General features: G+C 34.9%; 1 long non-coding RNA gene across 1 annotated transcript; it reads left to right on the top strand.

Moving 5' to 3' along the window:
• LOC115299880 lies at positions 1 to 27551 on the top strand. The gene is made up of 3 exons (XR_003912395.1): positions 1 to 70; positions 16056 to 16148; positions 27487 to 27551. It is a non-coding gene; the product is annotated as an uncharacterized LOC115299880 (long non-coding RNA).
• Positions 27552 to 27818: the final 267 nt, after the last annotated feature.

Here is a 27818-nt window from a genome sequence, read left to right as displayed (position 1 = left end):
GATTACTTCTGTGGCCTCAGGAGTTCCTGGAGCTCAAAGCCTCATTAAGATGGATGGTCCAGGAAAACCTGTGAGTCCTCCAGAACTACTAAACAAATCCTAACTTAGCTCATTTTAGATGAACACAATACACCACACATGAGAATTCAGATATTGAAACTTGCTTACATAGGACACAGTAGTTCAGACAGGCCTGCTTTAACATTTCCAGCATCAAGTAAAATTCATGATTTTCCTCATTTTAAAGTGATCTCTCAGCATAATGTCAACTCATATACTTCAAGTTCTTTTCCAGGATGTTGAAATCTGCCTAACTTGTTCGTTGATTTGTGCAAGTTTCCTTACTGTGCTTGTTCATAAATTTTCAAACATCTGGGAAGAAGCTGTAGATCTTAGCACAGCAAATTATGTTCTCATAACTGGTTAGGTAAGGTTAAAGAAGTAATTTCTTCTCAAGGACTCCAATATGATAAAATGAATTTTGAAATAATAATCCTTATTTGGGTCCCTAAATGGTTCAGTTGGTTAAGCATCTCACTTTTGACTTTCGCTCAGGTTGTGATCTCACAGTTTGTGGGTTTGAGCCCCACTGTCAGGCTCTGTGCTGACAGTGCAGACTACTTGGATTCTTCCCCCTCTCTCTGCCACTTCTCCATGTGTGTGCATGCACTTTCTTCTCTCAACAAATAAAAAAGAGAAAAAAATAACCCTTGGTTGGGATTTAATTTCAATGCTCTGTGTTATTTTTACCATGTAAACAGGTGCCTACTTTACCTATGTGAACTTGTCATGCTCAGTCATAATACATAGAGTTTTTACTAATTTAGGACTGCTTCCTAGGTCTATAGAAGGGGAAATCTCATCCTAAACACATCTTTCTTGAAGTATACACTCTGGAAGTAAAAAACAAACAAAACAATAACTAATCCGTGTTTACTATGAACATAATCAGAAATAAAGATCCAAGTACCTACTAGATTACTTCTTCACTTTTGCCAGCTCAACTTAACAACAATGAAGTGGAATAGAATCAGTTTGTTGAAAAAGTATATGCACTAAGATTTTAGATGAGATTTAATGATGCAAACCTTTCTTCCTAAAAGGAGAAAAACATCAAGAAAACATAAGATTCTAAATATGAAGTCAAGACAGAGAGATAGACTTTTGGTGTTATCCTAAATGATTCAATTACATTGCCTAATGCCATCCATATGTCATAGAAAGATGTTTGGTCTTTATCCCTGGATACTGGCACAAAGTTCCAAATACAATTGGAATTTCATAGTAAGAACTGTAATAGGAGAGTCTTTATTTTCTAGTATTCAGGTGAAATGACTCTGCAGGGACCCTAGATAGCTTTAAGATGGAACCTGATCACCAAAAAGACCAAGCCTGATTAAGAGCCTGGATCTTTCATCCTTATCTTCCAACCTCCAGGTTGGTAAGGTGAGACTAACGGGTGTATCTATCAAGGTGCTGGGAAAGTAGTTCACCCCCAAGGGTCAGGAAAGCTCTGTGTACTGGCTTGTTCCTCTTTCCCCCACCCCACATAGTACCTAAGTATCTCTTTTATTTGACTGTTCCTGAGCTGTATTCTCTAAAGTAAGCCAGAAAACGTAGGTTAAGTATTTTTCTGAGTTCTCTAGGTTGTGAGTGGGAGCTGTGGGAACCCACAATCTCTACCCATCAGTTACAAGTAGTGGGAGCCCAGGACTAGTAATTGACATCTGTATGGGGCACTCTTCTAGCACTGAGCTCTCTAAGAATTGGGATCTAAGGCTAATTCCAGGAGATAATATAAGAATTGAATTGAATCATTTGACATCCAGTTGGTTCAGAGAGTTGGAGAAGTGATGTTGGAAAACACACCTGTATTTGGTGTCAAGAGGAAAAAAGAAAACTTCTCAGGTGGTATTGGAAGTAGTGTGAGTAAAAACAGAGGAGGTCAATGAAGTGTCTCAATTTTTAGTGCCCTGTTCATTTTCACCAAAGATGATAAAAGAGGACTAAGTTCTAGGGATCTCACTGTTTCCTTTTTACTTGCTTCCATAAAATAAACCTCTTTCTTCTCACTGAAAGCAAAGCCCATCTCCACTACCCTATATCCCTTCACTATGTTGCTTTACCAGGCAACAACTACCTTACTCCACTGAGATAGTTGGCATGGTTTATTAATCTACTTTTTCAGAAAAAAAACATACATGTGGAATTATATATTCTAACAGTCTTATAATAAACTTGAGAAAAATAAACCAGAAAGATCCCCCCTTATACTATTGTATTGAAGGCTTTCTTGTTTCTTACCACTAATCCCTTTTTAAGGGACTCTTCCTCTGTACCTTACTTTTGTTGTTATTATTTTCATTATCATTGTTCATGTTCTTATTTTTTAATAATTAAGATATCTAATTGTTCAGAGATAATCGTCAAAAGTCAATGAAAAAGGTTTTAAAGAAAATAACCAAATTGAAAGGGAAAGCCATCTAAAATTTGTCTAGAGTGGAGCTGGATAAGGGATAAAGTACTTCACATACTTTGTAAAATAACGTCAAAATTCTAGATGTCGACTTACGTTTTGACACTGAAAACCTGAAGATGATCTTTTAAAATCACTTTCCCACTCTCTACTCCAAACCTCTCACTTGTTTCTGCATTGTGCTCTGTCCACTTCTCTAAAACCCCTTAAGACTAACGATCAATTCATACAAACTTTGAGGATGCTCACCTTCCACCCTATCCCTCAAGAATCTTGGTCTTGGTGGTCTAAGAGTGTAAACTGGGAAATATTCCATTTCCATTTTCTCTTACATGTGCTCCTAAAGTATGCCAAAGTTATTAAAAATGAGAGAAGGCTGAGAAACTGAAACATCTGTGACAGCTTTAGTTAATAATCTTATACCAAGATTTGTTCATCAATTGTTACAAATGTACCATACTAATGTTAGATGTTAATAATAAGTAAACTAGTGGGAGATATATGGGAACTCTGTGCTACCCTTACAATTTTCTGTAAACCTAAGATTATTACAAAGTGAAAAATTATATCAAAAATACATGGTATTTGCTTTCAAGTCACTAATAGTAAGAAATGGAGACACTGTATAGAAATATTTTTGGGTTGCCCATAGAAAACTAGCCCCACTATGGTTATGATTATAGAGGATATAATATTAGCCAATAAGATATTTTAAAACTTGATAAAGCTGTTCATCTGATTTGGTTTCTGTCAGGCCTCTGCTTATTCCTAGTGGTAGACCTTGATTTAAATTCTGAATTGTTCTTATGTCATTTGCTCAAGAATTAAAGTTTAAAAGATGAATTGTAGGGTGCCTGGGTGGCTCAGTCGGTTAAGCCTCCAGCTTCGGCTCAGGTCATGATCTCATGTTCGTGGGCTCGAGCCCCACGTCGGGCTCTGTGCTGACAGCTCAGAGCCTGGAGCCTGCTTCTGATTCTGTACCCCCCTCTCTCTACCCCTCCCCACTCATGCTCTGAATCTCTCTGTCTCAAAAATAAATAAAACATTAAAAAAAAATTTTTTAAGATGAATTGTAATGCCTCCTCTTTCCAAGCTATGATTTCAATTAAGATAATGGAAATTTCATATGCTATAATTAATTTCAGGTGTTTACATCATATATTTAAGAAAACTCTTGGAGTTTTGTGGTCATAAACACTGAAAAAAATTACTCTCCACCTATATCCATTCATTTGAGTTGTCATAAACGAAGAAAGTCCTCAAGAATGAACTAGAAGAGGAAAATAATGCATTTGGGAACCTATCATTCTACCCTCCATTCATTTTCCTAAATCGGATTTGGTATTAACAGATTCAATAATATGATGATTCTTATAAAAGGGATAGATTTCTACAATTAAAAAAGATTTTTACTGTAATTTGAGTAACTTGTAAATTATGCTACAACTTTAGTACCTAAATTTATGTTATTGTAGCTTCTTTCTCTTTAATAATTTGCATGTTTTCTGTTTCACTTTCAATTCCAAGCCATACTAGAATTTATTCTTGGTCTCTGTAATGGTAAATTGGAAGTTAGCTGTATGAAAAGCACTGATTGATGTTATCTATTGCTGTATAACAAACTACCCTAAAATTTAACAGCTTAAATCAAAGAACATTTATTATCTTGCAGTTGTTGTGGTTCAGCAATTCAATAACAGTGCAAGTAGATGGCTCTGACTCAGACAAACTCTCTAATGAGGCTATAATCAAATATTCAGCCAGGGCTGCATTCTATCTCAAGGTTTGACTGGGGAAGGACATACTTCCAAGCTTATTCACACTGCTATTGTCAGGGCTTAGGAGATCCACTTCCATACTTATATGTGACTCTTCACAGTGCTACTTCACAATAAGGGAGCTGGTATCCCAAAAGTGAGTGATCAGAGAGAGAGAAAGACAGACAGACAGACAAAGACTGAGAGGGGGAGGGAAGAGAAAACAAGACAGAGAGAGAGAAAGCTCAAGACAGAATCATAATATTTTATAACATATCCTTGGAAGTGACAACCCATCATTTATGCAATATTCTCTTTATAAGACAGTTAAGTCCAGCCCATACTTACAGAAGTGTGTGAATATTAGGAGACAGGGATATTAGGGATCATCTCAGAGCTGCCTACCACAATTGACAACTAGTATCTTTCCCCTTCTTCTGAAAATATTATAAAAGCAATAAAGAGATCACAATGAAACAGAACCAAACAAAACACTGTATCTTCCACTTTCCATGAAACTGAGAGATATTTAATATATACCATTAGGGCTAACAAAATAAGGGGTAATCTAAAAACTACAAGTCAAAATAGAGAGAGAAGTGAAGAAAATGGTAGGAAATGTAGAAATTGCTACAATAATTAGGATAACTATAATTTATCCCCCACGTGAGAAAAAAATGCTGTAATTTCACTCATTGTGAGAAATTCATATTTGAAGTGTAGGAGATACAATTACTCATTTTCTTTATTGGCAAAATTATCTAAATTTGATAACTAGCCTTTTCTTTTTTTTAATTTTCTTTAACAAACTTGGGATTTATTTTCTTAACCTTCTTTTAATGTTTTCTTAAAATTTATTTTTGGGAGAGACAGAGACAGAGAGAGAGAGAGAGAGAGAATGAGTGGGGGCAGGGGCAGAGAAGAAGGAGATTCTATGGAATCCAAAGCAGGCTCCAGGCTCTGAGCAGCACAAAGTGCTATACGAGGCTCAAACTCATAAACCATGAAATCATGACTTGAGCTGAAGTTGGACACTTAACCGACTAAGACACCCAGGTGCCCTAAGAACTAGCAGTTTCCTACATTACTGGTGAAAGTTCATATTGGCACAACTTTTATGGAGTGGAGGATATATAATATTGGAATATATATCAAAATTATAAATATATGTACTTTCCGACTCAGTAATTCCACTTCTGACAATTTACTTCATAGGTATCTGACACATGTATCACATTATTTATTGCAGCATTATCTGTAAAGCAGAAGTTTGGAAACCATATAAATATTCATAACAGATAGCTAGTTAAATAAAGTAAGACAGATACCAAAAATGAAATCCTATGAAGCTATTAAATAAGAAAAATATATTTATGGAAGGATGATATTTCTGAATACTGATATAGGAAGACCCCCAAGATCTATTTTTAAGTGAGAAAAGGTGCTTGTGCAAGAAATGGGGATGCATTGGTTTTCTATTTTTACCATAAAATATCAACACAAATTGAGCAGCTTAACACAACACAAAAGTTATTGTTTTACCCGTCTGAAATCTGACATGGGTCTCACTTGACTAAAATCAAAGTCAGCAGGCTCTGTTCCTCTCTGGAGGCTCACAAGGAGTGTCTGTTTTCTTGCTGATTCAGGTTGTTGGTAGAATTCAACTGCTTACATTTAAAGGACTGTTTACTTACTGACTGTCATCTGACAGCCATTCCCAGATTCTAGAAGCTGATGGCTTTCTAGGCTCATGGCCCACTGGCTCGATAATCAAAGCCAGCAATGGCAGGTCAAGTCCCTGGTTGCATCTCTTTGGTAGCTCTTCTGCCTTCCTCCTCTGTTTCTTAGGGTCCATTTCCTTATACTGGGCCCACCAGAATACTCTCTCTATTTTAAAGTTTGTGTCCTAAATTCTATCTTCAATGTTTCCTTAGCCTAGATGTGTCAGGTAATATAATACTCATAAGGTCCAGGAGAGTGTGATCATCTTTGGTGGCGGCATAAGAAATATTCATTCAAATGTGTTTGTTATACACACAACTAAAGTAGGAAAGATATTTAGAAAACAAAGAACAATGATAACATGGAGGGAGCACTTGAGAATCGGGAAGATGGGATAAAAATAGAAATATGATGAGTGAATTATACTACATATATTGTCGTATAAGCTTAGAACCATGTAACTATATCACCCATTTAAAATTAAACAAAATGGATAATAAAGTGACGGAAACTGTGTAATGATGCATTTATTCAAGAGTTTTCATCTTCTCTTTGTGTATAATTAAATTCTCATTCTGGGCTCATAACACTGGGCATTCTGATTTATAGTTTGCTTGAGAGATACTGTCAAGAACATCAGTGTGATCTGCTTTGTTCCTTCCTATGATGTCACAGACAGACAGCACCCTCTTTTCACACAGTGTATCTTATTTTCCTTTTAAATTTATTTTTTTAGTTCATTAAAGCTGGTTTTCTTGCTGAAATTCCACAGATCTGTTTCCTTTGGTCATCTGGAAAATATTCTGCCAGCAAACTTTGTTAGTGGATTTATCGACCTCTTAAATTCAGGTAGAATGTGAACAGTCTTAAGGATTAATGCTCATTTTACAATTTGCCTTTGATCTGAACCTCCTTAAATTGAATTCCTTTTCAATGTTAACATTGTGATTTAGATTCTCGTTGATTGCTATATCCATAACCACGTGAGTTCAAATATTTTTGTTGCAATAAAACAGATACTGAAACACTCTTTGCAGCTTATTGTACAGGGATGTATTTTAAAATGAACTATCGTCTTCAAAAAGTCCAAATACATTTTAATTTGATTCTTACAGTCTTTCTACTGACCAATTCCATCATCCTTGAGTTTGATCAATTCCAGTGATCTCTTATATAGAAATGTGAAAATGCCTTGTGTCTGCCCTCTACTTCATCAATTGAGTTTTCGAGACTGGAGGCTGAGGTGATCTTAAGTCACAAACCTGAAGCATCTACATACATGAATCACTTTACAATTTCACCATGCAAGATGAATGGATCATATTTACTGTGAATTTGGTAGTTATTTTATTACACTATTGAATTAAGTGAAAATGGAATAGTTCTATCTCACTTTTATGCTGCCTTTCCCAGAACACCCTGACAAATGCTTTGCTACATCTTAAGGATCTGAACACCTAACACAATTTACAATAACTAAGTAGCAACCAATAAAACACACACACACACACACACACACACACAGAACTTCAAGTCAAAACTGTGCCTAATGGGGCTTTTAACAAAGTTATCAGTTTTGTATTTAAGCCAGTAAAGACAAAATACAGACAACAGCATGCATAAATTGAAAGGCTGTTACACAACACACTTGAAAATGTTATATTTACATGGCAACAGCTTATTATATTTACATGAACATCTGGTGCAGGTTCACTAAAATCTTAAAAACAGATGGACATGGAGAAAGAACTAGTAATTAACAAAGCTATATGTTGATTAAATCAGCATGTGGTTAATTCTAATGATTGCTGATCTTTATTAAGGATGGTGAGACTTTTCAAAAATCAAATCTCTTTAACTGACATGTCAATTGACCGAGGAAGCAGAGATAAGTACTCTGGTCATTAACTTGCTATTTCAGTACTGTTGCCACAAAACTGACTGTACATGGCATAGTCATAGAAGTTAAACTCAAAAGCTAAGATTCTACTGTGTCTGTAGCTCTCTGGTTCTTATTATATCTACAGAGGGGAGCTGAGCAGCAACATTATTATCATTTGGGAATAATCACATTTAGAGATGTATATTATTTGAATATTGTTTCCATGTTCTGAATCATTTCAGCCGACTCAGTGCCTCCCGCTGCCCTTCATCCATTCTGAAGTCACATTGTGTACTTCTCTGAGCTCTCCAAATAGGCACCCTCTGGTTGCCAAGCAACCACAGATTTCTACAAGTGCCTATGCCATGTGTACTTAAACTGCAGTTGGCCTTTTTTTTCTTTAACTTTTCAAAGTTTAGAAAAATAAATATCTGACAGACAAGCGAAGCTATGAATGTTTTGAAGGAAGAAACTGAGAAGCCAGAAACCACAAAGAACAAAACCTCTTGAGATGTTGTGTCCCTACCTCTCTCTTTTAAAAAACACCTTTGAATATATATTATGTTAACAAATTAATTCCTCAAATAAGTGAAAATAAAGCTGCCTCTTTTTCCTAAGATAGCAGATATTTTATGCCTGACACCAAGTGAGTGGATAGCTGTTTCTGTAGTTTTCTATGAAACATTACAGAGCTTCAATGGATGTATAGAATATCTGTTCTGACAGCCAATTTATAACCTATGAGCTCTAGTTATGGTCCCTTTCTCTAATGGAGATTTTCTAGGATGAATAGACTTGGTGTCCAAGGACAGTTATTGAAAACTCTCTCACTAGTTGCTTTTAACACCAATTTGCAAAGAAAAGATAAATTTTAGAGAACAGATCAGTCATTGCTGTTTCAGAGAATGAGTCTTGTGGAAAGCTTTAAAGAAAAGACTGAGAACTTAGAAACACTAAAAAAATAACAATACATCTCACTAAAAATTAAGTATCTCATTTTAAATCAAATTTATATACAAATTTAACCTTCTGTAAATTTTTACATATTAAGGTCAAAATAGACAATTTTATTTTCATTTTATTGAATTCTTATACTATTCCAAAAGATGCCCCTTGGTCTATTGACTATGCTAAACTGAAGGAATTTGAGAAAAACAGCAGAAACAGGAAAGCCACTCAGAGTGACCCTCCCTTCACCCTTCTGTCCAGAAACAGGTTATAAAAGCCTCCTGTAAGAGGTGTCTTCCCTATACCCAGAGGCAAGGAGCATCTTTACCTCTGAAGACAAAGGGACATGGACAAGAATCCAAACAGGACTTCTTAAGTTGTCCCCAGTTTACTATACTTACCTCTTACTCCTTGACCTATCTTATTTCTTAACCATTGTCTCCTTTTCATCAAACTGACCATAAAACACTCAAGTGTGTATGCTTTTCTTCTGCTAATCTGTCTTTGTGAGTTTAATTTTCAGACTCATCCAGGATCCTAAGAGAGTTGAGAAGACTTTTTCCACCTCTACATCACTGAGTTAACTGTTTTCCTGAAGTGTGAGCAAAGACTATTGTGACTGATAGGTATCACTTAGAGATTCAGGTTTTTAAATACAATATGTTGACTTTTTTTTAAGAAGCTAAACCTAAGTGGGACACCTGTGAATTTCAGAAAAGAAATGCATCTTTATAAGATATGGTAAGAATGGTTCTTATTGTATAACTCAAGATGAGGAGGACTCTGGAGCTGAAGTGCCTCTGTCAGAGTCTTGGCTTTATCACATACTAGCTGAATGACCTTGAACAAATCCTTTTCTTTGTTATGACTTGGTTGTCTCATCTGTAAAATGGAGAAGATACTAGTATCTACCTCATGGATGTTGTAAAGACTAAATAACAATAAATGTAAAGTGTTACTACCTGACATATTGCAAGTAATATATATATCAACAAGAATTATTCAACTAGACTCCTTTGACTCACTCCATCCCTGAATTCATTCAGCAGATTCAAGTATCCATTACTAAGAATTTATGAGTAGAGTTCTCTCTTTGGTTTGTCTTCCATTAGGGCCCTTAAAAGACATTGCCGCTACTAGAAGATCAAAATGCCAAAATGTAGAATAATTAGGAATGATTCAGGGTATAAGCTTGTTGAGAAAAGGCCAAGCCTACTTAATATTGTGCTGTTAGTGACAGTCTAACTGAAAATGGAGGCAATGTCACCATTTCAGGTATAAGGCAGGTCTTCTGTTTCCAACCCACTGCTTGCCTCAGGATCATGGATAAACCCTGTATAAACCACTGCGTGAAAAAAAATATTCCATGAGGGACAAAAGAATAATTTGCTTCATCTTACAAAACCGTGTCAAATTAGCTAATTCATGAAGGTGATAAGGGAAGAAGAAAGAAGAGATACAAATTAATGAATCAATCTAACTCAGATTATTTTCAGCATGCTTGTCACAATTTTCTACTTATGGTTAGATTTGCATATGTTGTAAAATGATTATTGCAATATGTTTAGCTAACATCCATGTTCTCATATAGATATAATAAAAAGAGAAGAAAGGAAAAAAAGGAAAAACAAAATTTTCCTTGTGATGAGGAAGAACTCTTAAGATTTACTTTCATAACAGCTTTCCTATATATTGTACAGTAATGATAACTATAGTCATTGTGGTGTACATTACATCCCTAGTACTCTTACAACTGAAAGTTTGTACTTTTTAACCACCTTCTTCTAATTCCCCTTTCCACCCTCCACTCTGGTAACCATAGTCTGATTTTCTTTTTCTATAGGAGTGCTTTATAAAAAAAATTTAGATTCCACATAAAGTGAAATCATACAGTATTTGTCTTTGTCTGATTTATTTCAAGTAGCATAGTGCTTTCAAGATCCATCCATGTTGCAATGTAAGGTTTCCTTGTTTTGTTTTTTGTTTTTTGCTTTTTGCTTTTTGTTTTGTGTGTGTGTGTGTGTGTGTGTGTGTGTGTGTGTGTGTGTGTTTGGTTTGTTTTTGTGGCTGAGTCATATTCTACTATACGGTTATATCCTAGAGATATCACATATTCAGCTCCATATCATTGCAATAATGTGAATCAAATGAAGTGTTTGGTATCCCAGTGAATATAAAAATTATCTTTACACTATACTATAGTCTATTAAGTGTGCAATAGCATTTTGTCTATGAATACATATATTTTTAATTAAAAACTTTTGCTAAGAAATGTTAATCATCATCAAAGCTTTCAGGAAGTCATAATCATAGATCACAGATCATCATAACAAATATAATAAGGCAAAAGTTTGAAGTATGTACAAGTTGCCAGAATGTAACATAGAGACATGAAGTGAGTAAATGCTATTGAACAAATGATACAATAGGCTTATTTGATGCAAGGTTGCCACATTGTTTTTAAAAAATGCAGTGTCTGGAAAATGGAATAAAGCAAACCACAATAACATGAGTCACGTGTGAGTGTATACATATACACATGTGTGTATATGTGTATGTATGCATGCATGCATATATACACACACATGTATACACACACACACACACACACACACACACTCAATGAAACATCATTATCCATTCATCCATGAGGTACCCTTAGGCTATTTCCATCTCTTGGATATTGTAAATAATGCTGTCATGAACATAGGGGTACAGATATTTTTTCAGGTTAGTATTTTCATTGTCTTTTGCTATATTTCCAGAAATGAAATTGCTGGATCAGATGGTAATTCTATTTTTAATTTTTAAGGATACTTTATATAGCTTTCTACAGTAGCCGGACCCATCTACAATCCAACAGTGCACAAGGGTTTCCTTTTTTCTACATCTACACCAGTATTTGCTATCTCCTGTCTTTTAAGTGATGGCCATTCTAGCAGTCCAGGCATGAGATGATATCTCACTGTGTTGTTTTTGTTTGTTTGTTTGTTTGTTTGTTTTGTATTTCCTAATGATTAGTGATGTTAAAAATCTTTTCATGTGCTTGTTTTGTCTTTCATATATTTTCCTTGGAGAAATGTCTGTTCAGCTCCTTTGCTCATTCAATTTTTATTTTATTGATTTATTTTGCTATTGAGTTGTGTTAGTTCTTTATATATTTTGAATATTAACCCCTTATCAGATATATGTTTTGCAAATATCTTTTCTTACTTCATAGGTTTTCTCTTCATTTTGTTGATGGTTTCTTCTGGCATGGAGAAGTTGTTTAGTTTGATGTAATTCCACTTGTTTATTTTTGTTTTTGTTGCTTATGCTTTATACAACATAGCTAAAAAATTATTACCAAGATTCATGTCAAGGAGCTTTGTTCCTGTTTTCTTCTAGGAGTTTCATGCACTCAGGTCTTACAATTAAGTCTTTAACCCATTTTTAGTTTATGTTTGTGAATGATGTAAAATATAGGTCTAATTTCATTCTATTTCATGTGAGTATCTAATTATCCCAGCACCATTACTGAGATAACTCGTTTCTCCAAGTATTCTTGTCTCTCTTGTCAAATATTAGTTACCCCTATATTTCTGGGTTTGTTTCTGGGCTCCTAATTCTGTTCCATTGGTCTATTTGTCTGTTTTTATTCCATACTATTTCAATAAGTATAGTTTAGCTTGAAACTAGGGAATATAATACCACCTACCCTCCTGCTTTGTTCTGCTTTCACAGGATTTCTTTGGCTATTCAGGGTCTTTTATAGTTCTATATAAATTTGGGGAGTGGTTTTTTTCTACTTCTATAAAAAAATGCCATTGGATTCTTGATAGGGATTGAATTGAATCTATAGATGGCTTTGGTAGCATTGACATTTTAACAACATGACTTTTCCCAATCCATGAACACAGGACACTTTTTCATTTATTGTGTCTTCTTCAGTTTCCTTTCAACAATGCCTTGTGTTTTCAGAGCAGAGATCTTTCATCTTCTCAGTTAAATTTATTCATAAATATGTTAGTTTCAACATTTTTATTGGATATGAAGAACAAAGGATCAAGCCTAGCCACAACACTGCTAAAGAAGGACAGTGTGAGGATCTTTCTGTGTAAGATATAAAGACTTATTATAAAACTATTATAAATCATGGTGTCAGCACAGTGATAACAACTACTAGATTGAAAGGGCTAACAGAAACAGACCCACGCACATATGGAAACTTGAGAGATGTAATGGAAAAGTACAAGAAAGAATGAAAGATAGTTTGTGACCAGAATTCCCAAATTTCATGTGGATAGCAAAAGAATGAAAGCACATAAATAAACAGAAATATATAGGATAGTTAACATATAAGTGAAGCTGATCAAAATAAGCAAAATTAGACTATGAATTATCTTTTTTTGGCCACCTGAATATCAACTCAATAAACCAGGTAAACTAAATCTCCACTTGACTTTTTGCTGTATAAACATAGTCTGAAAGACATTTAAAAGAAAGGAGGATGTTGTGAGTAATTGACCTTTTCTCTGGAAAGGAAGTAGTGGTATTTTCAAGCACTACAGTAACATCAAGCAGGTCATACAAAATGAAGGTCATTTTTTTATTGGAAAGGGAAAAAATCGCCATGGAGAAATTCATTTTCTTGTCTAGATAATGAAAAGTCTTATATAGAAAACAATAAGGCATAAAGCTTTTAAGGGGAGCATTATGCTTGTTTCTTGAGTTTCGGTACTATATCACATAATATTAGCATAGCATTATGTAGAAAAATTTAACTGTCACCATCGACATTTTGGGCTATGAGCCTCTCTATCTTAACTTCAAGGTCACCTGAACTTCCAGGGGCAATTCCCTTGGATCAAGCTCAGCCACACTCTTTCAGTTTCAAGTATTCTGAACCTCATCATCTGTTTTATAAGGCAAAGCTATATTCTGCAGCAGTTCATAGTAACAAAGAGTGCTTTTTTTTAAATCCCTTAAACATAGTCTTGTCAAGAAGTGAACAAGCAAAACTGACCTTATCAGAGAGGCAAAATACAGCTCCAATTAAAATTGAACTGAGGAGATGATGTTGGAGGGTGATCTCAAACTTAAAATGTAAGCCACATAGATAAGGAAATACTGACATATGCAACAGCATCTATATTCTCATTCAGTGGTTACAAGTATCAACAAAACATTGTTAGAAATCATTTCAGTCAACATGGATGCTACTGTAGAGAGTGGATTAATTAAAGTGATAAATGCTAAGCATGGATCAAAAACATCTAGTAACATGAAAGAAGTTAAATATGAGAGAGGCAGTACTGCCAAGAAGTTATTCAAAGCCCCCACTGTCCTAGTATGAGTGAAAAACTACACTTTTGAAAAAAATAAAACAGATCAAATGCCAGGTAAGTGTAAGTCTGTAGTTCTAGCATTTGCCAGGAATGAGGCACTGGAACCAAAAAGAGCTTATCATGGCCAAAGCAGGAAGCAAAGATATCTAGGTCAATCAGCAGCATCCACTTTGAAATCCATTTGTTTGACTCACAACAAATCACATGGTGTCTTATTGGAAAGTGTTTTGTGCCTTCTTAATTGAATGCTATATGTTGGTAACTGACCATGTAATAGGAGCAATGACCTAAGGATCTGATGACAGGAAGGGTTTAAATTATATCTGCATTAAAGAAAGAATGTATACTCTTTGGTAGGGAAGCACTAACTGTGAAAATATACCATGAAATCCTAAGGCATATTCTCACACTATATTAATAAAAAAAAAAGAATTACAGCTGCTAATTAGAATTAAAGAAAGAGAAAAATGATAGAAGGAAGGATAAAAGGAAAGAGGGAAAAGCAATAGAGAAAGAAGGGTAGGAACAGTTAATTATTCTACAACTATTCTTAGCTAGTGGAATATGAGGCATGTTCCTTCAAGTAGACACGCAACCACAAAGGGAGCCTTCTATTTTTATTGAAGGGCCCAAGAAGCAGTTCATCTGGTTCTAAACCCAGTTTCTTCTAGAGGATCTTACAGGACAGCCGTACTCTCAACATTTCCCTCTGAGAGATGCCTGGGGCTACTTGTGCTCTTTGAGAACAAGCCATAGAATTACAGGTCTCTAGAGCCCAGTGGAAACTTCAAAACCATACATCTCTTGCCCAATGCAACATATCATGGAAAGGCTGTTCATTTCTGGGCCAATATTTTATATATATATATATATATATATATATATATATATTTACAGAGTTACTAAAAGACAGAGAACTATCAGAAGCAGAACAAAATTGTCCTCATATATGATACAGCCACTTCACCTGAAATCAGTTTTCTCTTTATATCTATTACTGATTCTAACCTCGGGAAAACCTTCCTATTATCCTTCAATCCCTGCTAAAAATGAGGTACTCAGGGTCAAGAAAAAAAAAAAAACCCACCAGCAATGCTCAGACTTTGAGAATAAATGACCTCCAGGATGCAATTAGCACAATCCCTCACCTGGGAGATGGTAAGAACCAAGAGAAAAAGAGAAAAGTACCTAGGTACAAATGACGACTTTTAGAATAATTTTCTGTTCCGGTCACATTTTATTCTAATGACCATGCTAATCTAGTCTTGATTAGTGTGACCATGAAAATAATTATCATTTATATGCAATTTTAAATCTTAAAAGTCTTTGTTAAAATGTTCTTTCCTGCTCCAGGACATGCAATATTGACTAAAGTAATGAATTCATTATGGTGTTTCTAACTTTTTCCCCCTGAAGTCTATAAATGTGTATCTTATAACATATCCAAGTGCTAATATTAGCACATAGACTTTGTATTGAATCTTTAATGTGTCTTTCTGATAATTAATATTTTAAAAATTAAAGTTATATGGAATTTTTCTGTGATATGTGAGGAGACATTTCCATAATGCATTTATTGTAAACTTTATACATAGAAAATTATATTCTTCTGAGTCTTTGTTATCTCTACACATATATCACTCTTTTGTGTTAAGAAAGCAAAATTTACCTAGACTTAAGTACTCACTGACTATTTTGTTTGAGTATTGAAACAAAAAGTGTTTGTCTTAACAAAACAACACTGACTAGACATGCTTCTATTTTCTAAGTAAATGGACATATTTATGTCTTTTAATGGCTTAGAATTATATTACCAATAGATACATTTGAAATACTGAAACTATAAGCAGATTATAATGTCATAAAATACATGCAACAACAAAAATGACAGTGATTCAAAGAAAGCAACATGATACCATTTTAAAATTGTTATATTCCAACAGTTCTTCTTTGTGAAAACTTAAGAATAAAACTACCTAGATTTGGGGCAAAGGAGTCAACTAGAAGACACCTAATCTTAATGAGGAAGATTTAAGGTAACTTCTGCATTTGCAAACATAACATTTCTTCTCAACTATAACTATCAGGAGTTTATAAGAAACAATGTATTACCATGATAAGAATGTGTCTAAAGAAAGTAGTCATAATTTTGGTCTAAAAAGTCAACTTTATAAAATCACATAAAAATTGAAATACAAGAAACTAAGCTTCTAGATGTTATAAAAATTTTTTGTCTATTATTTTTATTTTGTCGATTTATTATTTAAGAAGAGAAACAAAATGTGACTCATATAGAATGCTAGTCTAAGAATGCTTTGAGATGCTAAGAATATCAGTTGTGTGTTCTATTGTGCTTTATTACTCTTAGGATAGAGACGTTAAGCTGTGATTACCAAACTGGGGAAGGTTCACTTGGGGACTGTTACAGGAAATATAGTTTCTAGTATTCCACCCAGGAGATTTTGATTTAATAGGTCTGGGGTGGCATCTGGGAAACTATTTGAACAGGCACTCTAAGTACTTGGAATAAGATATCTACTAACCTGGATGATTCATAGAGTAGTTAAATAATGATGAAACTCAAAATAAGCTGACATGGAAAGTGAGCCTTTACTCTGTTATCTCCTACTTTTGTATAGGGATGTCACAGTGACCCTATAAACCTCAACTTCCTCATCTGTAGCGGAAGTATATTTTGAAAATCAAATGAAACAAAGATAATACAAAGGCAAGATAAGTAGGGCAGGAAATGATGATATAAATCCTAATTCTGCTTGAGTATCTTCCTAGCATACAGTAGGTTACAATTAATGACTGTTGAAGAGGAGATGCTAAGTTATATATGCCAACAAAAGAATTGAGGTGTTCATTTCTTTGCAGATCTCTTATGCAAGGGGCACTGTGTGACCTTTAAAACCTCAAACTCTAGTGTCAAACACACTATATCATACCCTAGCTTCACCACTTTCTATGTTGCAATATTGGAAGTATTACTTAATCTCTCTATGCCTTAGTTTTTTCATCATAAAATTAAGATACTAATATCTTACTCTATAAAATCATTGTGAAGAAAAATTAAGGCAACACATGTAAAATAAATATTATATTTTTGAAATATATAAGAAGTAAAATATTATTACTATTTTTTAAAGAATTAATTTTTATATTTATTTATTTTTGGGTGAGAGAGACTGCACACAAGTATGTGAACACACACAGGAGGGGCAGAGAGAGATAGAGGAAGACAAAGGATCCCAAGCAGGCTGCACGTTGCTGACAGCAAAGAGCCTGATGTGGGGCTCAAACTCACCAAACACAAGATCGTGACCTGAGCCAAAGTTGGACACTTAACCAACTGAGCCACCCAGGCATCCCATAAAATATTGTTACTACTAATATTATTTTATTATGTATCAAGTACTATAACAGATGTTGATAAGCAAAAGAGGAATATGTTTCTGGACCTTCAATCAAATGGATCGATAAAGTTACAACTTTAATAGTGATCTAGTAGAAGACTACAGAGAGTCAGAAGATTTCAAACAAAGGATACCTAACCTAGTCTGAGATCTGTGGGGCAGGAATGGGGGTTTTCATAAGTTCTGATATTTTCAAAGGATAACACTGAGTTGCCTATAGGTAAGAGATAAGTGATCAAAAGAGTGTTGCAAGTACGAGAATAAAGTCAATACAGGGCCATGAGCAATGGGAGAAACGTGATTATGCAGTGCAAAGGCAAAGTCACATAATCAACTACAGAAACAAAATGAAGGCTGATGTACCATAAAACTAGACATCAGCAGAGGAAAAAGCATGTAAGCTCTTGAGGCCCTCTGAGTAGTATACAATCATATCTTACTAATGAAAAGAAGATACATAAAGAGATGACTTCATCAGATTAGAATTATTATAAATTAAATAGGAAGAAAAGATGTGGGAAGTAGAAATAAAAGATGAAGAGATAACATGTCAAAATCACTATACATCCAAAACCGTAACTATAAAGCAAATAAAATTATTGGAATAAAAAGAAACATAATGGGAGACTCTAACATAACTCTCTCATGAGCACACAAAAAAATTAGGAGCATAGAGAAGATCTGGTATAAAGGGCAACTAGCAAATTTGATCTAATTGATACATAGAGAAAATACACTGCAAAAGAAAAACATGCATATTATTTCAAATATACACAAAAAAACTTTACTATATTCATGTTAATTAAGAAAGCCTTAATGGAATTCTAGAGTCTCTGAATCTGTGGCTGTAAGCCAGAAGTCTATAACCAAAGGACAGCTAGACAGTCCCTATTTTCAAATTAAACAGAACCGAAAAACATGACTCAAAGAAGTGATAAGGAAATTTCACAATATTTTAATGAAAAATAATAAAATATATGTTATATATAAATTTGACAGATGTGATAAATCTATGTGTATGAGTATTTATAGCCTAAAATGTACATATTTGAAAAGAGGGAAGGCTTAAAATCAGTAGCCATTAAGAAATTAGCAAAGTAAATTAAGCCCAAATAAAATAGAATACAGGAAATAAAATAAAAATACATTATAAAATAGAAATCAGTCAAAACTTGATTGAGGGCACTGGTTTGGTCATTCCACTCTTGACCTTGGTTCAGGTCATGATTGCCAGGGTTCATGGGGTCAAATCCTGCTTTCTGCTCTGTGCTGACAACTAGAGCCTGACTGGGAATCTGTCTCTCCTTCTCTCCACATCTCCCCTGATCGTGCTCTTTCTCTCTCTCTCTCAAAATAAATAAACTTAAAATATATTTGTTTGACTGAAAGATAATCAACCACAGATACTCAGAAAGTTTAATCAAGAAAAAAGAAAGAGGACATAAGTTACCAACTTCAAAAGTTAAGGTCTATCACTATAGATCTTAGAGATACTAAAAGTTAATAGGATATTTTACATAATTTTATAAGCTTGAAAATGCTAATAAAATGGACACACTTCTTGAAAATATAATTTACAAAACTAAGACTTTAAAAGTATGAATAATCATATTTTTTCATTACATATCTAGATATATGAAGAGGCAGTTTTCTGTATGTAAAAATGAAAGAGAGAAAAGCAGAAAGAAAGGAAGAAAGAAAAGTGCTAAGGTTCCCATGGCTCAGGAAATTAGTTACAGATACAGGAAGCTAAATTGTCATCTTTTCTCTTTGAATATATGTTCAGTAGTAATCTAGACAAAGTAGATCCAATGACAAGAATGCTGTCCAATGCTGTCTTTTAATGAAAGTCTTTAGTAAATGTATTAAGTCAGTTAATTTTTTTTTCATTGAAATAACTCTAGATCTTTCAAACAGATAATCTAATAGAAGAAACTGGTTATACAAGAGATAGAAAAGCTGAGAAATGAATCAAGGACATTAAGACAACACAAAGATTAGCAGTATCAGGAAAGAGCTACATCCTTAGAGCCAAAAGGACAAGGAAGGAGATGGTATTATCAGAGCCCAGAGCCAGGCTGGGAAGCTAGTGCTGGAGGTGTGGAGGAACACCCTGCTGCCTGAACAAGTAGAGAGGGGAATAAATATCAGGGTTTCCCCCTCATCACACACCCCTAGCCTTCTGCCACAGCTTCCCTGGAAATCAAAGGGAAATGAAACTGGTAAATATTGGGTTTTGTAATCTAAAGGAAAGCAGTGAGAAGGTGAGCATGGATCTGAAAGCAAACAGGGAGTTTACCAGCATAGCAATCAATTAGACTCAACAGTTGAAGACCTAAAGCAACACATTCAGTAAAGTCTGGAAACTAGATTTCTGTAAATATGCCTATTATTGGTAGGCTTTCAGGTAGGAGGATACGAGAAATACTTTCTTGAATCATTAATGAATTGATTGAGAGAAAATACAACACGAGCACAAGTTTTGGTCCTCACTCTGGTTCTGCCAAGCTATAGGTCTTCTCCAAGCCTTCAATTTTTAATCCATAAAATGTATATAGTAATATTCACCTTACTGAACAGAAACAAATTATAAGAGATAATGAATACAAGTGATGAGCACAGAGCCTTAGGTGATAACACATAGTAATGGTGCCTTATTATTGAAAATTAGAAAGCAAAAAAAACCAATAAAAATGGTACCTTAAAAATAGCTTTATAAAAATCTTCCTTTAATTTCTTTTTTATATATTTATCAGTATAATTTTATTACTATAATTATTTAAAACTGGATGGTATCTAATGTAAGATGTCACTATTTTATGCACTTCTAAGAAAGAAACACTGAACTATGACACACAATATTTCACCATCTTTCTCACTGAATTGTATGTCACTAGAAGTTAAACAGTTTTGTTTAAAGTCAACAGGAAGTTCCTGACAAAGCGTAATAGGAGGCCATATCAACATAGCCTGTACAATGCATAAATTGATCATACCAGTCTCGTGTTGTTTTGAAACTTTTCATCTGCTCCATGGGATTGTTGATTTCTCCTGCCTTGAAACTTTGCTTAATACATGGTGGATGATCTTTTTGCATGTATCCCACTAAAGAAAGTAACACAGCCTCATCTATTTATAGAGCACTGGGTGTTATATGAAAACAAACTTGGTAATAAACTATTTTAAAAAATCAACTAAAACTGAAAAGCTTTTGCACAGCATAGGAAATCATCAGTGGAAGGCAACCTATAGAATGGGGAATATATTTATAAGCTATATATCTGATAGTCTTGATAAAATATATCTTGATACACATCCAAGATATGTAAAGAACTCATACAACTCAACACAAAAAATAACCCAATTAAAAATGGGCAGAGGATCTGAATAGACATGTTTCCAAGAAGACATATGAATGACCAAATGGTCACAAAAAGGTGTCTAGCATTAATCATCAGGGAAATGAAAACCAAAACTACAATGAGATATCACCTATACCTATTATCAAAAAAACCCTTAAAAAGGAGCAAAACAATACAAAAAATACAGAAATAACAACTATTGGCAAGTATGTGGAAAAAAAAGAACTTGTGCAGTGTTGGTGAGAATGTAAATTGGTTTATTTACTATGGAAAACGGCATGGAGGTTCCTCAAAAATTACAAATAGAACTCCCATATGATCCAGTCATTCCACTTCTGAGTATTTATCTGTGGGGAATAAAATCATTCTCAAAGACATATGTACACCCTCATGTTCACTGTAGCATTATTAACAATGGCCAAGAATAAAAGCAACCTAAGCTTCCATTCAAAGGAGACTAGATAAAGAAGATGTAGTATAGATACAATGGAATATTATTCGCCATAAAAAAAGTAAACCCTATCATTTTTGGTAACACAGATTAACTGAAGGGCATAATGCTAAGTAAAATAAGTCAGACAATTTCACTGTCACACAAGTGAGTATGATCTCACATCTATGTAGAATCTGAAAAACAAGCGAGCACAACAGAAACAATAATAAATATGCACCCATAGCTACAGAAAAGAGATTGGTAGTTACCAGAGTCAGGGATGGAGAGTCGACAACATGGGTAAAGACACTCAAAAGGTATAAACTTCCGAATATAAGTCTTGAGGGTATAATGTACAAATAGTGACTATAGTTAATGATGCTGTGCTTTATATTCGAAAATGGTTAAGAGAGTAGATCTTAAAAGTTCTTATCACAAGCAAAAGTAAATTATAAATATGGATGGTAATGAATGTTATCCAAACTCGTGGTAATCGTATTGCAATATATACACATACCAAATCATTTTGTTGTATACCTAAAATTGATACAATGTTATCTGAGTTAAAAATTAAATTAAAAATAAAAGGAGATGCATTGGGACACACATTTTTTCCCATTAGGTATTAAAAAACATTTGTCTGTTAATTTGCAAGAAAATGTAATATTGTGGTCATTTCTCTAAAGACAAATAGTTCTTTCAACCATATCAAATTAATGTCACATGGTATTCTTCCTGGAACTTTCAGTATACAAAATAACCTTTGTTAAAATACTGAGTCATAGAGCAAACTTCTTAGAGCTATCTGAAATGTCAACTAAACTCCAAACAAGTTATTGTGAGAAATATACAAACCCTACTTATGAAATGACAGTATGACAAATACCATCAAGTTAACACACCGTGCCACAGCTGTCATCTGATCAACAGCAGCTGTAAAATATCAGTGATTGTAAGATGCATCCTCATTTTAGATGTGATTCTCAGAATCTATAAAACATGATTATATTTACTCAGGTCCCAAGGCAAATCATGAGGAATGAAAAGGACAGAAATTAAAGAAAAGGAGAGTCAAGCACAGACTCTGCTATGAAAAAAAAGGCTACATTTAACACATAGAAAAGAATAGTGCCTACTTAAGGATTTATCAAACCCAGAATATATTTTCAACACTTAACTATAGGATGCTTATAATTTATAGGTTATCAAAGAAATGGATCTTTTTATTTAAAAAATGTATAAGCATAACTTTTGCAGATTTTTTCTAAAATCAGCAATTCATTTTTGTCAAAAGTTTGGTTGAAAAACTGATTTTACAACGTAGCTGGGATGAATAAGAGTTAAAATGTTTTATGTTAGGAGAATCATCTAAGTCATAAACTGAAGAATAGGAAACACAACACATGATCACTATTTGCTCAAGAGTAGTGAACAGGCATGACGATTCCAAAATTGAATGTAATGTGGGCGTGAAAAAATATTGTCAAAGCAAGGAATAGCTAAGTTGTGTGGTAGAATAGGATGACTCACGGAATTAGTAATATGTTGCTAACAACACCTAATATAGCATCGAATTACATTTTTTATATCCCTTAGAGTCCTAGTTAAACCACTCAATACCCCTGAGAGATGAATGAATGCATTTATCCCTAGCTTAGAGAGGAAGAAAAGTTCCGATAATTAGCTATGTTCAGGGGACCACAGACAGAGTGGTGGAAATAAAATTAACAAAGAAGGTTGAGGCTTCTATCTGAGCTCGGTTCATCCTGACTCCAGGGTGACATTAACCCAAAGCAGTTGCAACTCCATGTTAGCCAGATGTAGCCACAGTCTGACAGACAGTAATGGGGGAAGATCTATTAAATCAACCTGAAGGAAAGAATGAACATTTGGGCTATGATTCACAAGGCAAAGTAAAGCCTCAACGGGGTTCCAGAGGGAAGGGATGTTAACAGAGGCCTTGGCCTTTGATGTGGATTGTTGTATTTAAAGCCAGAATCAAAACTGTAAGTAAACACCATAGCATCTGAGAGCCTAAGAATCGAATGAGAATAAAGATTTAATTCTTCTGGAATTTCCAGATGTGGCTAAGAAGCTATTAGCTTTCTAATCACTAAGTCAGGATTGAATAGGAACAATAAGGAAGCTTTTACAGAATATTGCTTTTACTCATATTGGAACTGATTGGACCAAAGGGAAAAATGCATATTTCCCCTCTTTAGAATATGCTGAAATATCAAGATTGAATCCCCTCCTTTTTCCAAAATCTTCCTCCGTTTGCTTCATTCTGTCCACTTCTAACCTTCTCCAGTCATACAAGAGATCACATAAATTAGAGGTAGGCCTACTAATGGATTAACACATAAAATATATATGCTTATTTAACTTAGGACCATTTGCAACTCAATTCATTATGGTGATTAATAAAGCAGCCTGCTGTAATCAAAGCCTTGTGAGAAAACAAAAGTGAACACAGATAAGATGTATCTCTGGAGGATTACACAGACTAATGGAGAAATTGTATCTCTAAATATGTGATCATAGTAAAAGTAGGATAGAGTAAGTGCTAAAGAGAAGCTGAAATACTGTACTGTGGCAATCAGAGAGAGACTGAGTAATTGCTGTTGGAGAGATCACTGTTAGTGACAGCTTTTCTGAGGAGATAGTATTTAAGTCTCTTCTGAAGGATTTCAATAAATAATGGAGGGGAGATAACTTCAAACTGAGAGACTGCATGAGTAAAGGCAAGAAAACTTGAAAAGTGCATGTTGCTTTTGGGTGAGTTTTTCAAAGGGAATGTAGGTTACAAGGAAGAATAATATGCTTCAACTTGTGTGAGTTTCTGATGTGCTGGCTGTTTACTTCAATTGGCTGTGTTGTATATTCTGCTTACTTGTCTTTAAATGTAGACTGTGGTTGAGTTTACGTGTCATTTGCAAAAGTCTACTGTTTTGTGTGGCAATGTATTTTTCTAATGTTGTTCACAATATGTTCCATTGCACATTCTCTGCTACAGCATGACTTCGCCACAATTCAAACAGGTGGTGGAGTTTTATTTCTCTCCCATGGACTCTGGGTTATCCTTATGACTTGCCGTATCCAACAGAACATAGAGGAAGTGATGCCGCATGGCTGTTCATACTAGGTCAGAAAAGGTCATGTAGATTCTGGCTGGTTCTCTTACAACAAAGGCTCTCAGAATACTCCCTCCTGGAATCTGGCTGGTATGCTGTGAGAGGCCCAAAGGATATGAACAGGTCACATGTTGGTACTCCAGTGGAGAGTACCATGAGATCCCAGCCTGAGTCATCCTAGCGCAGGTGCTGGACAGGGGACAGAGAAGCCATGCTGGAAATAGATCTTCTAGCCTCAGCCGTCTCAGCCTCGCTCTCCAGTCATCCCCATACATTTTAGTCCATGCTGCTGGAACCTCAGACATTGTGGGACACACATCATTTTTTTCTGGAGCTTATCCTTTCTGCTTTAATGATCTACAGAATGAGTGACCATAATAAAATGCTGTTCTGTGCACAAAGCTTACAGTGCTTTATAATGAAGCAACAATAACTGGAATACCTTTCCTTCCTGTGTAAGGGAGTATTGCTAGGACACAGATGTCCAGTTAGTCTCAGAATTCCCTGCAACTGAATGGGGTACATTATTACGTTCTAGATAATGACAAAGGAACAGAAATGATACGTGCACTTCCAGCTCTGTCCCATAACACTCTTCAGTGAACTATTACATATTCATGGACAGTCCTGTGACTCAATTTAAACCATCAAATAAGAATAATGCCCTTTCAGGGCACCTGGGTGGCTCTGTCAGTTAAGCATCTGATTCTTGATTTTGGCTCAGGTCATGATCTAATAGTTCATGAATTCAAGGCCCACATAGGGTTCTGCACTGTCAGCAGATTCTCTGTCTCCTCTCTCTCTCTCTCTCTGCCCCTCCCCTGTTTGTACTTGTGATCTTTCACACTCTCTCTCTCCCTCCCTCCCTCCTTCTCTTTCTTTCTCTCAAAAATAAACTTAAAAAATAAAAAAGAAGAATGCCCTTCAATACAGCAAAGAAATAAGATAGTCGGAATAAACCTACAATTTTGAATGGCCCTCTACTTAAACTATTACAAGGGTGAAACAATTATTATCTGTTATTGCAACCAAATATTCCACTAACTGTGACACATGCAATAAAATATTTCTTCATTTTTTTTTCTCTAAAGACACTAAAAGGCAATGCAAGCTATAACATTGAATTGCGAGATAATTTGTTTCACACAGCTTGTTTTGAACACGGCTTCTTATATACAAAGATGGCAACATGAGAAAAGGGATTGGAATTTAAATTTAAACTCTCAACGATAGGCTTGATTTGACCTCAAACATTTTTGAAAATAGGTACAGTATAAAGATGGAATGAGGACTTACTATTTTCAGCCGTATTAAGAACTTGCTACCCACTTTCAATTTGAAGATAGTAAAGATGATTCTCGTTGCTTTGTCAACCTAAGGGAAAGAAACAGAAGCAAAACTTCTATTTTTAATGAAACAAAGAGGCATTTATAAATCTGAAAACTATTTATAAAAAAGGCCCATTAAATAGCAAAGAGAAGGGAAGTCAAGCCTGTGTTCCACTGGTCTCTAGTGCAGGTGGAATGGAGAGGATTTGTTTCAACAAGTAGCAGGCAGACTAAAATCATAGAAATAGTATAGATAGATTCTACAGAATACTGCATGTTGACTTCCATTTTTTGAGGCTCATCTTATCAAGAGTTGGCATCTATTCCCCTATTCCCCACCCCTTAAATTTGAACTAGTCTCACAACTTAGTCTTGTTGATCAAAGGTAGAGGAAACAATGTAGTGTGACACTCAGGACTCAACAGGTTTAAGCACTTCCCCTTTTGCTGTTGGAACTCTGCCTTCCCGACTAGCCCGTGGAATAATGAGGGACGACACAAGTAGAGAGACAGTCTCAGCTGAGCTGTCTTAATCCAGCCAGCCCCCCACCTGCTGAAGCAACTGGCTCCAGACACATGAATAAGCCCAGGCAATCCCAGCTAAGCCTACCACGGATAATGAGAATGGTGTTCTGCTGACTCTAATCTTGAAATAAATCATAAATGGTTGTTTTAAGCCATCTTGTTTTAGAGTAGCTTGTTACACATAAAATAGTGAGAAGTCCCCAAAAAGCTGACAAATCCTTGATATACTATAAATAAAAGACATTGTACTAAAAATTGAGTTCCTCTGGGAAAATACTGAAATAACTCCAAATTACCGGTAAATGGAACTGGAGGGGAGAATGGGTTGTAGTTACTTCTTTGAAAAACAAAATAACTTAAGGGCAGTAGAATGTGTCATAGTCAGTGCAGGCTACTATAACAAAATACCATAGAATGTATGGCTTAAACAACACACATTTATTTCTTATCATTCTGGAGGCTAGAAAGTCCAAGATCAAGATGCTGTCAGGTTCAATGTCTGGCGGGAGCCCTCCTCCTGGTTTGCAGATGGCTACCTCTTGTTCACATGGTAGAGCAAGAGAGGCCTTTAGTGACTTCCTGTTTTTCAAAAGCACTAATGCGATCATGGGGGCACCATCCTCTTAAGCTACCAAGGGGACCATCTCCAAATACCATCACACCAGGCTTTAGCCCTTAAAATTATTTAGACACAAACATTTAGTCTAGAACTGAATGGTTATATTAGTACCAAGATGTTAGTGTTACTAACATTTATATCTGCCTTCAAAATAGAGTTCAATGAACAATCCATGAAATACTTACCACCAAAGTCATCATCACATCATACAAGGCTGTGGAGTATAATATTTCACAATGGTTTTGAAGGCCAATGTTAACAATTCTACCTTTAAAGTATTTTATTTTTCATATATATCCAGTAGGAGCACCTGGGTGGCTCAGTCAGCTGAGTGATAAGTTTGGCTCTTTCATGATCTCAAGTTCATGAGTTTGAGCCCTGAATCAGGCTCTGTGCTGACAGCTCAGCACGGAGCCTGTTTTGGATTCTGTATTTCCCTCTCTCTGCCCCTCCCCCACTATGTTCTCTCTCATAAATAAACATTAAAAAGTATTATTAAAATATATCCAGCAGATGTATACGCACATGTTCATAAGAATATATCTGTACGAATAGGTCCAGAAACATTATTATAATAGCAAGAAGAAGGAGGAGGAAGAGGAGGTAGAAAAGAAGTGAGGAAGAAGAGGAGGAGGAGGAGAGAGAAGAAGAGGAAGGAGAAAAGAGAGGGAAGGGAATGAAATGTCAATTAAAAATGTGTTAAGAAAGATGTGTAGAACATAAAAAGATGTCTTTATTTCTGAATTTTCAAAAGTTCACAAAATTCATAATATGCAGAATAGAATATATTATATAATAATGTAATTCAATAAAAATAGCTTTAAATTTTATGTGCATACAATTTCTGAATTTCCTGAAGAGTTTCAAGGACTGTTGAATTAATAATA

The sequence above is a fragment of the Suricata suricatta genome, chromosome 8, assembly GCF_006229205.1.
Source record: "Suricata suricatta isolate VVHF042 chromosome 8, meerkat_22Aug2017_6uvM2_HiC, whole genome shotgun sequence".
In the NCBI taxonomy this organism is placed as follows: domain Eukaryota; kingdom Metazoa; phylum Chordata; class Mammalia; order Carnivora; family Herpestidae; genus Suricata; species Suricata suricatta.
This window is presented reverse-complemented; position numbering and strand designations above follow the sequence as displayed.